Source organism: Macaca fascicularis, chromosome 2 (assembly GCF_037993035.2).
Source record: "Macaca fascicularis isolate 582-1 chromosome 2, T2T-MFA8v1.1".
NCBI lineage: Eukaryota > Metazoa > Chordata > Mammalia > Primates > Cercopithecidae > Macaca > Macaca fascicularis.
The window spans coordinates 129,092,607-129,109,887 of record NC_088376.1 but is presented as its reverse complement, the minus strand read 5'-3'; the positions used below and the strand labels follow the sequence as shown (position 1 = coordinate 129,109,887).

General features: G+C 42.8%; 1 protein-coding gene across 50 annotated transcripts in view; it reads left to right on the top strand.

Moving 5' to 3' along the window:
* The window catches only part of MAGI1 (membrane associated guanylate kinase, WW and PDZ domain containing 1), a 677,437-nt gene that overhangs the window by 1,723 nt on the left and 658,433 nt on the right, over positions 1–17,281 (top strand). The window lies entirely within an intron of this gene.

Here is a 17,281-nt window from a genome sequence, read left to right as displayed (position 1 = left end):
ACCCCATATTAGGGATAAGGAAACTGGGATTGACATTGGTTAAGTGACTTGCGCAAGGTCACACAGTTGCCAAAACCGAGGGTTTGAGCTCTTGTTGCAGAGCCTTAAGTACGGAGGAGGAAGGAGTGGGGGGATGACCCTACAGGATTGGAGGGGCTGATTCCTGAGAAGGGAGTGGAAGCAAATTCCTCTCTCAAAAATCTGTAGAGGCCTTTTAAAAGATGCATTTGGTGGCTGCTGGTGATGTAGGTCCCTTACATCTCACTTTGGTACCGACAAGGGACTGTCCCCATGTCAACCCAATGGAGAACAACTGAGGTCCTTAAAGGGCTCCCTTGTGCAGTCAGGTGCCATGACGCAGGTTCTCCCTAGTGAAAGCACCAAACGAGGTGGTGAAGTTGAACGTGGTGAAAAGTTCCCATGTGTTTCCATAAGGACAGGCAGCAGCTGGAGGAATGTGTCAAAGGAAGGGCTGGGCTGAGCTGGTCCTCTCTTGGAAACAGGCGTGTTCCAGATGAAATGGAGGAGGGGGCGGGGGACTAACCTGGCCTTTTAGCAGCTTTGGGAGCTGAGGAGCTGACACTTAGCTATGGAAAGCTCCTTGCATTTATGACTTCATTCTCCACCTGGATACCTCCTGCAAGAAGCCTTCCAGAATCCTGCTAGGATGAACAGATTCTTCCTCCTTTTGGTTCCTTTAATGTCTATCTTGTGGTTTTTTACTTACTGTGAACTGAGTTAGGTCCTCATTTCCATACAAGGTAGTGAGCTCATTAAAGGGAGACATTGTGCCTCATTCCTGGCATATCTCTCCAGGTTTTGCTTGAGGTTCAAAACCTTTCCTGGCCTGACAATGCGTCTTCCTCACACTGGCTTTCCTGTGGGTATTGCATAAGCTAACACATGGAAAGTGCACCCAACAGTGCCTGTACATAGTAAGTGCTCCATAAAGATTAGCTATTTATGTTTGAATTGATTTTGAGCAGCTATTTATTTCTGAAACTAGTTTTTAGTGTCAGGAACCTGGATAATTCTGACTTGACAGAGCTGTAGAGAAAATACTGTGTGAAGGCCTATGATGGGAGCAGCTGCAGGTCTCAGTTGAGGACCATTTTGGAGAAAGGGTGGAGGAAGGACAGGCAAGGGTGCCTGCCCAACTAGTGGGATGTCTCAGAGTGTCTAACGGGTCCTGAATAGGGGCTGGTTTGCAGTGTTTGCAGTGTGCAAGATGCTGCATGGGCTTGTGTCTCTTCCTTCCACTACTTGCCAAATTTCTGGGAGGTGATGTCCTAGGGCTCTCTCATCATGGAGTTTAAGAAGGCTTGGTGAGATAATCAAGTGGGTTTGGAATCAGACACCTCTGAGTTCAAAGGAAACTGTAGTGTCTCGAAGTGTTAGCTCTCTTCACCCTGTGTGCACAGATTGTTCACGGCAGGGGCGAGTGTGTGTGTATGTTTGTGTGTGTGTATGTATGTGTGTGTGTGTGTGTATGTATGTATGTATGTGAATCTACTTGTAATGGGATAGAAATATACTGACTAGGAAACCTGAATGGCCTGGAATTCATTACAATCTGAAAGTGACTATTTCATGTAATAATTACACAGGCACAGTTGGATCTTCTGACGTCTTCATTACCAGTAAAGATGGCCCTAGAAACCGTTTCACCAGTTTTCTGCTCCCTCTTCCATGTTGAGAATATGATTTAGACTGTATGACAGAATTGCTCTTAATGTGTCTTCATGACTATGCCTTTTAAAATCATATCAAGTAGGCTCATATTTGGTATATGGTAAAGAAAAATATTACTTTTGTGTTGTTTGCATCCCAAGTTAGCCACTCCCAGGGACGCAGGTCACTTTGGATACTGTCTACATGGTGGGAGAAAATTCTGTTTCTACTTCATGGCAGTTCTCTGGAAAGATACGTGGACCAAAACTGTCTGCGGCAGGACTAGATTGTGCAGGAATCAAACTCAGTGGATCTGCCAGGTTGGAGTTAGTTCATTTTAAATGGAGAAGACAGTCCTTTGTCATAAAATGCCTTTACAAAGTTATATATAATTATGTGTATTCAGGAATCATTTACCTATAGTAAAATGCATATCTTAGGTATATAATTTGATGAGTTTTAAGAAATGTATGCCCTCAGGTTAATCACTCAAATCAAGATAGAGAACATTTTCATTACCCCAGAAATTTTTCTCATGTTCCTGTCCGTTTAATTTCCCCCTCCCCCTGCACCATAGATTTACCATAGAATAGTTTTGTCTTAAACTTCATAAAAATGAACTAATGCAGTATATACTCTTGTGTTTGGCTTTTGTTATTCAACAAAATATTTTGGAGGTTTCATGTTGTTGCATGTATACTTCATTTGGTTCTTTTTTTTATTGTTTAGTAATATTCTATTGTATACACATACCAGTTTGTCCTTTTGCTTGTTTATGGACATTTGGAGTATTTACTATTTTTTACTATTATGAATAAAGCTGTTATTAATGTTTTAGTTGCTCTACATCTTTGCAAATCTTTGATTTTGTTTGTCTTTTGAATTTTAGTGGTTCTAGTATATGCTTGGGAAAAGTGATACAGGATATAGGATGTCACTAATATTTATTAAGATCTTGTCTTAGAATATAATAGGCGCTTGGCAAGCTGATGCTTCGTGGGCATTCTCTTTTTCAATCCTTACAACTGGACTCAGATGTTAGAAGCTGAGGTTCAGAGAATTTGGATAACTTTTCCAGGGGTCATACCACAGTGGCAGAAGTAGAGCTGCAATTCAGCTGTGTCTGATTCCAAAGCCTGTGCTCCCAATTCCTGGGACAGTAGGTCTCCAGGTGAGGTCATCAGACCAGTGGCATTAGTATTACCTGGGAACTGGTTAAAAATCCATATTGCTGGGCCTCACCTTAGTTCTACCAATTCAGAACCTTTGCGGGGGATGGGGTTGGTGTTGGGTGGGATAACATCCATGGGGTGTTTTAATAAGCCCTCAAGGGATTCTGATGCTCACTCAGTTTTAAGAACTACTGTACTAGGGTATAGACCAAAATTGAGAAGATGACATCAGATGAGGCACGTAACCTGGGTTCTAGAATAAGCTCTGCCAGTCACATTCTTAGAGCCTAAATTTCTCTATGCCAAAAATAAGTGGGTGCGCCTCTTCAGGTTATTTGTGCTCATGAAATCCTGTGTTTCCATGGATCACCCAGACTCTAAAGGTTTAAAATGGTATGATTGTAGTTTCCCAAAGTGGTGTATTCCAGGTCATGCTTACATATTTTTGCAGGTGAATTTTGTGGGTTTTCAAATTACCCAGGAACTATAACTATCCCTCTACTTTTTTTGTGTGTATGGCAGTATGGAGATAATAAAAGGGATACAATTTAAAAGCCAAATAAAACCACCACTAGACCCTTCCCCTCACTGTATTGAGGGAAATTGTGAGCACATATTGTTGAATGTAGTTCTTTGTGTGGCTTTTTGTTTTGGTGTTGTTTTGATTCATTGGAATTTATGACAATAACTCTCATTTTAAAACACAGGGCCTTGTCTTTCAGAGTTGTTTGGTTTCTCATGAGTCTCTGGGCTTTCTTCTTTCTCCTCAGTGACCTCCTTCTGGTGCACTGCTAAATGCTTAACAACCAGTTCTGGTAGTGGGTAGACCCTGATTTATAGCATAGCTGAAGTTGGGAAGAAACGCATATACTTGCCATTCCCAAGCCAATGTGAACTGGCCCCCGCACACCACTGACCACTTATAAGGTAGTGCCCTGGTGGTGACTCACCTGTAATTCCAGCACCTTGGGAGGCCAAGGTGGGTGGATCACTTGAGCTCAGGAGTTTAAGACCAGCCTGGGCAACATGGCGAAGTCTCTACCAAAAAATACATAAACTAGCTGGGCGTGGTGGCGAACTTCCGTAGTCCCAGCTACTTGGGAGGCAGAGTGGGAGAATCACTTGAGATCTGGAGGTAGAGGTTGCAGTGAGCCAAGATCGTACCACTGCACTCCAGCCTGGGTGACAGAGTGAGACCTCCATCTCACACACACACACACACAAAAGATAGCTCCCTGAGTAAAGTGCCATTCCCTCACCCTGTTTGGTACCTTCATAACCTCGACACCATCTCATATTATCTTCTTTTTTTTTTTGAGATGGAGTTTCCCTCTGTCGCCCAGGCTGGGGTGCAGTGTGATGCGATCTTGGCTAACTGCAACCTTCACCTCCCGGGTTCAAGCAATTCTGGTGCCTCAGCCTCCCGAGTAGCTGGGATTATAGGCACGTAGCACCATGCCTCGCTAATTTTTTTGTATTTTAGTACAGATGGGGTTTGGCCATGTTGCCCAGGCTGGTCTCTTGAGCTCAGGCAATCCGCCAACCTTGGCCTCCCAAAGTGTTAGGATTACAGGTGTGAGCCACCGCACTGGGACCTGTTTCTTCTTTATTGTCTGTTTCTCCTCCCATGAGAATAGAAGTTCCATGAAAACAAGAAGCTTATCTCTGTTGTTCACCGCTGTATTTCTCAGTGCCTAAAAAAGACCCAGCAAATAATAGGTGCTCACTAAAATTGGTTGGCTGCGTGAATGATTATTCCATTGTTTTAGAAGGTAAGTGCAACTAGGCCACTGGCAACATCTTTCCTCCCTTTCTCTCGATTTGTCTTTTACTTCTTGTTTAGGATCCAGAGGTCTTCACTTTCTCATCACCAGATCTTCTAGTTAGCTGGCTTTCTGTGTCTGATAATTTATACTGGGCTATAAATGACTGACAAGGATTAATGAATCCTATTCAAGTCTTTCTGCCTGTTGAATCTAACTGAAGTTTAACAAGTGAGCCTCTAAATGTAGAATTTCAGATGTTCAGCAGGCATGATGATGAGGATTTTTTTTGTTGTTGATGTGGGACCTGTGTCATCATCCCTAAAAATGACTCTTTCCCTCCGTTTTCTTGCAGCGTTGTCCCTGTGTACTATTTTTTTTTTTTTTTTGGCTAATAGCATATCAGATCTTTGTTGCAGAACACAATCCAATTTTAGCCCTCTCACTCTTAAATTGTACTTTGTGTTTATGTCTTTTTTTTTTAACTTAAATTTTCAAAAATCAATCTGTTTTTGTTCTTGGTGCCAAAAGAGCACTCTTGGAGGGATATTTTTAGGTTACACTGTGGAACACTGCACAGCTTTTACAAAAAATGAAGCAAGGGCAGACAACCCAACTTGTCCATTGTTTCCAGTGGGCACCCCTTGCCACTGGCTGTGTTATTTAAAAATAGATTAACTTGACCTTCTGTGGCGATGGCATACAGTTGGCTCGCCGTGTTTCTTGGCATTCGTTACCCAGCTGGTTTTAGATGGCAGAACTGATGATATCCACCAAGGGTAATTAAGTGGTTTATAAGAGAAAACATTCTGACATCTCCTTACCACAAGGGTTTATGTGAAGGATGTTGCTTTGTAAACGAGGGTTATTTAATGCAAAACACCACTCTCGGTGTTAGTGGCCCTTTCCTTGAGTTTGTATATACATGTAACAGGATATACTGATTTTGTGTACACTGAGAATAAAGGCTGTCAAATTCATTAAGGGCTGATATTCACATCCTAAAAAAGTAGGTTACTGCATGCCTGTCTGTGTTTTTGCAGCTCATATGTGAGATCTGTAACCTTGAAAAATTCCTAGTACATACTGGTACATTACTAGACTGCACCCCTGTGGAGGTCGGCATCGATATAGTATTTCTTTCTTTTTTTTTTTGAGACGGAGTCTCGCTCTGTCACCCAGCGTGGAGTGCAGTGGCACGATCTCAGCTCACTGCAAGCTCCGCCTCCCGGGTTTACGCCATTCTCCTGCCTCACCCTCCCGAGTAGCAGGGACTACAGGCGCCCGCCACCTCGCCCGGCTAGTCTTTCGTATTTTTTAGTAGAGACAGGGTTTCACTTGTTAGCCAGGATGATTTCAATCTCCTGACCTCGTGATCCGCCCGTCTCGGCCTCCCAAAGTGCTGGGATTACAGGCTTGAGCCACCGCGCCCAGCCTCGATATAGTATTTCTTATGAACTCATTTTGTTGTTTCCACGGATGTCAAGGATTGGCCTATCATATTGACTCTGCTTTCTAGTAAAGTGTCCTATGGAGGGTCTAATGTGTTCTGGATGTCAACTTTTCTGAAGGCATGTAGCAAAATTAGAAAATGTAATTTGGACAGTGTCTTTTATGATTAAATAGTAATCTTCTCTTTTTATGGCTTAGTAATTACATAATAGAATAATCCATTATTTATCCTTTCTGTAGTCTCTGTATCTGAGTGAAAGCCAAAGTCCTTGTAGTGACTTCCAAGGCCGCCCGTGACCTGCCCTATGGATTTTACTTCTCTCTCTCTGTCCTGCCTGCTAGTGCCCACCTCATCATCTTACAGGCTTGCTATCTCTTGAGCTTCAAGTCTTTCTCAAATGTCACCTGCCCAGTGAGGCCTCTTGTGAGCACATTATTGAAAACCATAACTCCACTGCCACGTGTCATTCCCTGGTCCCCTTCTTTCAGCTTTATTTTACTCCATAGTATGTAGATCACTTCACCATAAGTAAATTTCTTATTTTACCTTCTTCTCTAGAATGTAAGCTGTGAGATGGCAGGAATGTTGTCTTGTTCTCCCACGGTAGCCCCAGTAGCAAAAACAGTGCATGGTGCCTAGTACTTGCTTGGGTATTTGTTAAATGTTTATGGTCAAATTTAGAACTAGAATAAATCTCTCCTGAGGTCTATTACCTTTGAAAATGTAAATATATAGAAGTGTCTGAAAATTTAGGTGATTCATGATGGATCACATTAAAATTGGTAAGAATTTAACATTTACAGTCAATGGCTGGGGCTAAAATAGAGCTTAGCTGATTGATCCAGGAATATTCTTAAAGACGGTGAACATTGCTGGCCTGCTTCAGTTGGCCTTAGTATTATGGGTTTACAAGCAAGAACATGTGGGTCCTTGGTCTCTTGTCAAGAAGGGGAGGGAAGAGTCCAATTTTAGGTTTCCCTGCATAGAAGAGGTCCTTGACTTTAAAATTAGTTGAGTGCCCTGATTTTCAGAGGTTACTTTGATTTGCGAAATGACGGTAACAAGAGTTACCAGGTGGTTGATGCAAACAGGAGAGCTGAGGCTACTAGAGTCACCATGATGATCTTGGCGAGTTGGGGATAGGTCTGTGCACAGCATCCCTTACTTAGCCAAGTCATTGACCCCAGTCCACTTTGAGTCCTGTGTGCCCCCCACCAACATGAATCCCTAGCAGCCGACTCATTGGCCCCAGTCCACTTTGAGTCCTGTGTGCCCCCCACCAACATGAATCCCTAGCAGCCGACTCCAGATCAGGATTTGAATGCACAGGGCTTATCTGGGAGGTGCTCCCAGGAAGCTCCAGTAGGGGAAGGAAGAAGTGAGACCAGTGAGTCAAGGAGGCCAATGGGGGTGCTTTAAAGAGCAGGTCAGCACTGCGTGTCTACGGCAGCCCCATGCTGAGTATGTCAGGGAACTTTGCAGACTCTCTCACCTCTAAACAGACTGAGAGGTTCTTCTGGCTGTGTGTATAGACTTTCTGTGTTACCATCTCCAGTGTCATGAGAATGAGCGAGAGGTTCTTCTGGCTGTGTGTATAGACTTTTTGTGTTACCATCTCCAGTGTCATGAGAATGAGTGAGAGGTTCTTCTGGTTGTGTGTATAGACTTTTTGTGTTACCATCTCCAGTGTCATGAGAATGAGTTACTTAAGAGAATTACATTCTCATGGCTAAGGTATCAACCCCATTACTGCGGACAGAGGCATTTGTGTGTCCCTTTAATGGGCCACAGTTATGCTTCTTACAATAAGGCTAATCTTTGAGTCCATTATGAGACAAGACTCGAGGCTCTCTTTATGGACAGGGGCATGATGGTGCAATTAAAAGGTGATCATGCCCTGATTGTAAGCCATGTTTCAAAATTACTGCTATATATAGTGTCAACAGGACCATAGTACTGCTCATAAAATGATCCACAAATAGCAATTTACTGATGTGTCATGGAGTCAGATTTTGGACACAAGATTGGCTTGGGTGAAGAGGCAGACTTTACACTTTACTAGCTGGGTGTTCTGGGGCAAGATACTGAACCTCTTTGAGCCAGGTTTCCCCCTCCGAAAATGGGGATAATAATGATACCTACTTTCTAGGATTGATGGAAAAGTAGAAAGTAAACCACATGACACGGCTTGGCACATAGTGAGTGCTCAATAAATGTTGGCTTCTGTAATTGTTTGAATGTTCCCCGTTTGAAAGCCCTTGGGAAAGAAGAAAGACTCTCTTGAGAGATGGAGATAGCAGTGCACAGTTCTCTGGAGAGCTTTTCAAGTCTAGAAAAAAAAACAACACTCTTTTTTTCTGCTTGATTCAGATGCTGTCTTTTTGAAAGGCTGAGACTGGATTAGTTCAGACAAATAGGAAGGAAGCCTCTGGACCTCATGGAGGTTTGAGCTGCCTGAGCTTCTCCCACATTGTCCCCGTTGATTGCTTTTAATGATTGTCCACAGGTTGCAGGTTGTGGTAGTGTGGAGGGAGGGCGAGTTCTTGGGTGTTCCAGGCAGGCTTTTACCGTCAATTATGATTCTTGAGAATGGGACTCTGTGGTCCTCTCATCTTCCTGGTACCACGTCTGGGCTCCTACATCAGGAATGGCTGGGCAAGCAGTGGAGCTTAGTGGTCATAAGGGTTTGGAGTCAGACCGCCCGGGTTCAAATCCAGGCCCTCCCACTTCCCAGCTGAGAGACTGGGACAGGTTAGCCTCCCAGAACATCAGTTCTCCCAGTTGAAAATGAGACTGTTACCTGTGTCATAAGGTGGTTGTAAGGATTAAATGAGATAATGTATGTAAAACTTGTAGTATCCTGCGTGGCTCTTAAGTGGTGCTCATTGAAATGCCTACCCTACTAGCAGCTGTGATCTTTTCTTTTCTTGATCTCAGCTCACTGCGATACCCGCCTCCTGGGCTCAAGTGATCCTCCTACCTCAGCCTCCTGAGTGGCTGGGACTACAGGCGTGCACCCACCACACCTGGCTGTTTGTTTGTTTGTATAGATGGGGTTTCATTACATTGCTCAGGCTGGTCTCGAGCTCCTGGGCTCAAGCGATCTGCCTGCATCGGCCTCCCAAAGTGCTGGGATTACAGGCATGAGCCATTGTGCCTGGCCAGCAGTGATATTTTCAGCTGAGAAATGGAGGTATGTCAGTGAGCACCTCTGAATCAGTGGTTCTCAGCTGGGGGCAAGTTTGCTCCCCAGGGGACATTTGGCAACGTCTGGAGCCATTTTTGGTTGTCACAATTAAGGAGAGTCTTGCTTCTGGCATCTAGAGAGGGACGCTCTCTAGGGATGCTGCGGAACACCCCACAGTGTACACAACAGCCCCACAAGGGAGAATTATGCAACTCAAAATGTCAGTAAGGCTGAGGTTGAGAAAGCCCCTCTAGAGGCATGACTCCATGCTTGATTCTGGGAATCTGAGTTAGGAGGGATACGCTAATAATTGTAACTATTATTTATTGTTCCTCTGATATATCACTTAAACCCAGGTTAAGGGTTTGCCTGGGTAGATGAGCTTATTCTCATTTCATCTGTAAGAAAATTAGCTTGAGAGGTCAGGTTCTCCTGGTTCCCTGACTGCTGACCTAGGTGAGATTCAAACTCAGGTCGACCTGATTCCAATAATCTTACTCTAGGTTTCCACGTTAGAAATGTCTTGACAGCAGGAGCATGGTGGTTCACGCCTGTAGTCCCAGCTACTAGGGATGGAGGCTGCGGTGGGAGGAGTGCTTAAGCCAAGGAATTTGAGGCTGCAGTGAGCTATGATGGCACCACTGCACTCCACCCTGGGTGACAGAGAAAGACCCTCTCTTTTTTTAAAAAAAAAGAAGGTTAAAAAAAAAAAAAAAAAAAAAGAAAGAAATGTGTCTACCCCATAGCCTGGAGCCCCCATGTCAATGTAGAGACACCGGTCTTAGGCTGGCCCTTTTGCTGCCAGAGAGACAGTACAACATGCCTGGTGACCCCACAGAAAATAGTCTTACAAATGAAAAATGGGTTCCCAAAGTGTTTCCTGCCAAAAAACAGTGTGTTGCTGTATATTTTCAAGCAATTCTGCTTTGCTGCCGCCATCTCCTGTTCCCTCTGATCAGCCTCAGCAACGCTGTCCATTCTTTCCTCCCATGTGCCCTCTCTCTATCCTCCATGCACTTCGTTATTTCAAAGACTCACAATGGTGCCTCGTAACTATAGTTTTGCCCAACTGTCTCCCATACTAGATTATGTGTTTCTTGAAGGCAACATCCTTGTTTTATGGATCTTTGTAATCTCTGCCCTCCGTGGGTACTCAGGAATATCTGTTGAATTGAATTCTTTTTGAGGGTAATGAGTAGGCAAAATTAAAAAAAAAATTGTCTAAGATCTTGTTGGCTTGAAAATCCATGTCTTATTTTTAAGGCATATTAAATATACTTAGCCATATGTCTGACTTTTCCGTGATGATTTAAGATGGTTGTCTGCCAGTTGTTGTAGCATTTTGAACTATAGAGAAAAATATTGAATTAATTATGTTGAAGGTCTTAGAGGGCCTTTATTCTGGCCAGATGTGTGCATCTGCTTGCGCCTGTTGCTTATGTAATGTGGCCGTGGAAGGTACCACCCTGGCCTGGTTTACATAGTATTTTACCACCTGGATTCTTGGCCAAGCGTTCGAATTTACATCTGATAGGGAGAGCATGTTCATTTCCTCCTCCATCTATCAGCCTGTTTAAGTCTGTGTGAGTTGGTTAAGAATTCAAAACTCAAGATCAAGTTGTTAAAAAAAAAACTTTCTCTGGTATTGCAGCATGTGTTTTTTTTTTTTTAAATTTTATTTTATAAAAAGCGTAGGCATCTAGATTTTGGTTTCTAATCTTTTAAAACTTAAATAGTATCGTGACCTTATATGACTATCAATCACTATCTAAAATTGGTCTGTGATTCTACAGCGTATGTATTTTCCTGGTGAAATTTAAATTTTCTCTCATTTAAACAATGTATATAGTACAGAAATATGTTAATATGGCAGAAAAATATGTCTGCATTGTCCATAATCCCACCCCAGAGAAATACATGTGTTAACACTATTTTTATCCAGATGTACACACACACATACACACACACACACACAAACACAAACATATACTTTTGAAGATGGGGGGCTTTTTCTTATGAAAATAAGACTGTACAGTACATGCTGTTTGGGTGGGGAGTTTTCTTCGTGCCTAACAGCGTATCATGGCTTTTTTTTTTTTTTTTTTTGGTGACAGAGCCTCATTTCTCTGTCTCCTAGGCTGGAGTGCAGTGGCACGGTCTTGGCTCACCTCTGTCTCCTGGGCTCAAGCGATCTTCCCATCCCAGCCTACTGACTAGCTGGGATCACAGGTGGGTGCCACCGTGCCCAGATAATTAATTTTTGTATTTTTTTTTTTTTTTTTTTTTTGGGTAGAGGCAGGGTTTTGCTCTCTTGCCCAGGCTGGTCTCAGAATCCTGGGCTCAAGCAATCCACCCACCTTGACTTCCCGAAGTGCTGAGATTACAGGCGTGGGCCACCGTGCCTGGCCAATCATGGACTTTAAAAAAATACTACATATAGATCAAGTTGACTATTTCAGTGACTGCAGCATTTATTTTTGGTTACTTTATAATATAATAAGCCATACTTTCAGGATGAACATTTAGAGTGTTTTCAGTTCTCTTTAACATATTGATGACTATCCTCATACGTACATTATAGCGAACATCTTCAGATATTTTCTTTGGATAGTTATCTAGAAACAAAGCTGTTGGCTCACATGAATTATTTCTTTTTAAGACTTTCGGTATCCATCATCATTTTACGGCCCCCCTCCGCCCCCCGAGAATATATTAACTTATATCCCTGCTGGCTGCATATTGAGAGTCCTGTAGTTTTTCACTTATCTCACTTGTAAAGATAATACCTTGTGCTGGAATTGTTTCTTTATGGTGGTCATCGCAAGTCAGATACTGAGTAGTAAGTTTGTTTTTTTTTTTTTGTTTAAGATGGAGTCTCACTCTTGTTGCCCAGGCTGGAGTGCAGTGGTACAATCTCAGCTCACTGCAACCTCCACCTCCTGGCTTCAGCCTCCCAAGTAGCTGGGATTACAGGCATGCACCACCACACCCAGATAATTTTGTATTTTTAGTAGAGACGGGGTTTCACCATGTTGGCCAGGCTGGTCTCGATCTCCCAACCTCAGGTGATCCGCCTGCCTTGGCCTCCCGAAGTGCTGGGATTACAGATGTGTAATCCCAGTATCCAGCTGGATACCGAGTAGTATTTTGAAGGACAATTAGGGAGTGGTGGGGACTAGGATTACCTGGAAGGGCTTATCCTTTCAATGGGAAAAGCTGCCGTTCTGCTTTGGCCTGTTGCTGCTATGTAGGAACATTGGCCCGGTGTTTGTAGTCTAGATTTTTCAGGTTTTCAAGAGAACCCAGAAGCCTGTTTTTTGTTTTTGTTTTTTTTTAAATGAACTTTGTTAGTTTTAAAGTGCTGGTTCAAAGTTTTCTTTTTTTAAAAAAAGGGTGAACCAAACAAAACACATCTGGGAGCCATATTTGGTCCTCAGATGACAAGCTTGCAATGCCTTGTTTATATATTTATCTCTCACTTGGTTTCTCTCATACTTCATCTCTTCAAAAGCAGTAATTGCATTACTCCTCTCTGTGTTCTGAGGGCCCAGGATACTGACCAACTCACAAAAAGGGTCAAAAAATGTGTGTTGAAATGATTAGTACATTCTGGAAGTGGTCTGCTTTGGCACTATAGTCCATGTAGGTTTATTTGAGGCCCAGCTGGTGACAGCTTTCCAATTCAAGTTATTAAGAGCTGGGGAGAGAGTATATTTTGACAGCTGATCATAATTCTTGGAATATTTTGTCCCAGGACCCCGGTCTGCTGTGTCTTAGAACTGGGTGCAGTCACATCTTGAAATTGATGTTCACATGAATTTGAGTTCTTAGTACAGGAATAGAATCTATTCTCTGCCCTGAAGTGATTTTGTTGTGAAATGTGTAGCCTTACCAACAAGAATGAATGAAGTTTATGTATACCATCTAGAGAGGTTTTAAATTTGGCAGGAAAGTTCCTAATCATACAACTTGTTTGGACTTTATATATAGATGAATTGGGACCCTAACCTTTACCCCAGGAGTAGACACTGTCGGAACACGATTAACCTCTAAGACGGGTAGGCATCTGTTTTTCAGTGCCAGCATTACATGGTAGAATTTGGTTTTTTTGTTTTTTGCAAACCAGTGCAGCCCTTCTTGCTTTCCTGCTTGCATAATAGATTGTTCTGCATTGCATAATTCATGTCGGGCACCAGGTTTGCTGCACTAGGACAAGGAAAGGGATTCAGGTGATTCAGATGAGAAATTTAGTCAGTGCATTTTTTTTCTATCAAGAAGCCAAGAAAGGTCCTCTATTAAATTACAACTATAAAATTGTCAGCAAAAGTCCAATGCAAGGTTAAAATCTTACTTTGTTTGGATTTATATTGTGTGTCTTTTCTCTCCTTCTCTAGTCCCCTTTCCCCCTCCATTCCCATATCAGAATGGAACATTCCAATAGACTGTCTAGGAATTCAAATTTTAGATAGGATATTCTATATGTAATACAGAACTTCTGACGTGAGATGCAACTTAGGAGAGTTTTCAAGTTTAGACTACTGTATGCCCCGATCCACTTCCTTCATTGTGGTCACTGCTTTTGGAGCACCCAGAAGCCCCCTCGCTTGGCGTGAAGTTTAACTTCTGTCTGCTGCTATAAAATGCTCAAGGATAATGTGGCACAAAAAGCTTATATTCCATGGTGTTTCAGGCTGGGTGATCCCAGGTTCAATTTCTGTGCTTTGGTCTTTGTTAAAGAGTCTAGCCGTGTCACAGTGCACATGCACAGTTAAGTACCTCCACAGTGTTTGTGAAACCTGTTTTATTTCAGTTAAGATTGGCAGAGCCCTATAGCTGACCCTAAGTGAACTCTAGGTGCGTATGTGATAAATGCATATTGCTGTGTGCCACTGAGGTTTCATGATTGTTTATTATGTGGCATTATAATGGCAATAGGTAACAGAGACAATGAGATTCCATGTTCAAATGGCTGACACGTGTCCAAAAGCTATGGGTTAATTTGGGACTTGAATCTTGAGTTTAGGCAAAGATGGAAAAAAACCCCCAGTAATTGTTCATTACAGTGTAAGGACAGCAGATGAGACTGTTGTTTCGGATACCCACATCCAAGGAAATGCCCTGGCTTCTGCCTATGTGAATCTACGAGCCACATTTATTAATCCCATAAATTTATTTTTCTTTTAAAATTAAAAATTGAAAACTTTTGAAGGCACAAAGTGTTACCTCAATATTGATATATTATACACGTATCATTATTTACAAGGGAAAAATTGGGAAAATAGGATGCCCAGCAAAGGAAAAATTCATGTAGCTGTTGCCTATTTATGTCTCTTCAACTCCGTGGGAAAATACTGCCATACGGAAGAAAGGCCCTGGCTTTCTTAAGCAATGTGAATTTGTTTCTGTGACATTTTAGCTAAAAATGTAAGCTCAAGATATTCTGTGTGAAATAAATTATCCCAAAGAAAGATAATTGTGAGAAGCAGCCATTAATGGGAATAAGATAGCTGGTTGTAATGATTGGAGGCTTTTTTTGGTGGAAGGAGCTTATCCATGGGGTTTAATAAAACATGGTGAGTCACCCTGTTGCCTGAATTCCACAGGGGAAAGAGACATTCGGGAAAAGGCTGCAGGGGAAATTTGCGGTCCTGTGCACCTGTTACCAGGCACTTACATTCACCTGGTGGCTGCTAACAGATTGCAGGCACAGCTTCTTGAAGAAAATCATCAACTTTGAACACAGTACCCCACACATTGGATTTGGGTGAACGGAAAGTATATCAGAATTACCTGGGAGAATTTTCAAGTTACGGTCACCGGGGCGTGGCCTTATTAGTGATTCTGACTCATGTCTCCCTGCTCAGCACAGTCCTGATACTCCAACTCCAAAGAGTAGTCCACAGAACAGCCACTTACATAGAATCAGGCAGGGATGTTTGTTAAACATGGGGATTACTAGACCCCAGCCCAGACCTATGTGATTAGAATCCTGGGGGTGTGGGCTCTGTGAATCCAAAGTGTTCAAAGGTGCTCTGGCTGAATGTGGCAAGTCCACCGTGTGATGCTCCAGGCTCTAAAATACTGGCCATTTCAATTCCAGTTATCTAATAAGTGATGGTAACAGACCCCACCGTACACTCGAATAAACACTGATTGTGGGAGGCGGTCAAGAATAGAATGACAAATTGAGTTATTTGAGCTGCAAGTTATTCAAGGGGGCAAATGCTAGGTGTGTGCATGTGTTTTGTGGAAGGTCATTTTCTTGTTTCAGGGTCTTAGCATCAGTCTTGCAATTTAGAGGGAACTTTTCCTCTGTACCACACTTGCCCTTTTAAGGCAGAAAGGGAACTCCGGTGGAAAGACAGCTTTGACCAATAGAACTTTCTGTGATAATGGAATATTCTGTATCTACACTGTGCAATATTTTATTCCCTAGCCACATGTGGCAATTGTGTACCTGTAATGTGACTGAGGAACTGAATTTTACATTGTATTGACACACAATTTAAATTAAAATCTATCTGCTTGTGGCTAGTGTCTACCATATTGAATGGCACAGAAGACAGTGCCACCACAAATAGTGAGGACAGTTACACACCTTTGGTGTCACATCCAGCTGCTCCAAGACAAGGTTGGAGTGATACTTTGGGTTGATGCTTCTTAACTTTGAAAGCTTGGGGTAGATCATGTTTTAGTGTCCTTTGGCCTTTTTCTTTTTAATCAGTACATTTACCGATGACATTTTTCTTAAGGAAGCTCAGCATATGGTAGTGTGCTAATTGTCCCAGGTGAAGTAGGTTAGGGGTGATGTTTTCTCCTGTTGACTGCTCTGTCTCCAGCACGTGTAATGAGGGAATATAATGGATGGCTGAAAAGTGATTTCAACTTGAGTATTTTATGCAGGGTGGGAGACTCTGTTACCCCGAGGTTACATAGTTAAACTGTTGTATCACTTGATGCTTTTGGTTATAATTAATTTAAAAAATGCAACTCAAATGGCTTAGGTAGCTAAGGAGATGAACTGATGCATATAACTTAGAATTTCAGAAGGATGGAGCTTCAGGTATGGCTCAGTTGGGGTATGGGTCCAGTTTCTCCGTAATTTGCTTCAGAGTTGCCGATAGTCTGTATTCACTACCTGTGAAGATACAACCTACATGTCTGTAATGGACAGCCTTGATTCTCTCAGAGTTGCTGTTTTCACTGTCCTCCTATCTTGAGCCTCAAGATGGCTCTTCTTTTTGAGATACCCCACTCTGTCACCCAGGCTGGAATGCAATGATGTGATCTTGGCTCACTGCAACCTCCAGGTTCAAGCGATTCTCCTACCTCTGCCTCCCAAGTAGCTGGGATTATAGGCATGCACCACCATGCCCGGCTAATTTTTGTGTTTTTAGTAGAGATGGAGTTTCACCATGTTGGCTAGGCTGGTCTCAAACTGAGCTCAAGTGCTCCGCCTGCCTCGGCCTCACAAAGTGCTGGAATTATAGGTGTGAGTCACTGCGCCTGGCCAAGATGGCTTTTATTTGCAGATGGATAACAGTGGCAGACAGGGGTGATATGCCTTGTTACTCACAGCCAGGGATAGAGAGACCCAGAGGAGTGTCATGTACTGTGTGCTGAATGCCTTAGTTCTGCAATCCCTAATCATTGATGCTTATGCACATTGGTGCCCACTCACAGTAACGGGTGGGGTCAGTCCTTATTTGGGCCTTTAGACTTGCACAGGGAGCAAAACGTGGTTCCCTAAGGAAGACGGAGGTGCTGTTGAGAGAAGCCATGGAATAGATACCAGGTCAAGTAATCAACTGATCCCCACTTCTGACAGCTACCTCCAATGGGATGGTGGATTTAGAGAGAGGTCAAATTGGACAGGTGCCATGGGAAATTTAATTGCAATTGAGTATCGATGAGGCAAGAGTGGACTCCTTGGATATGAGTTTTAACTTGACCTGATGAGTTAAAAAATACAGCTCCCATTTATTGATCCGTTGTTACCTGAGCTCTTGTCAAACTCTCCACAGACACTATCGTG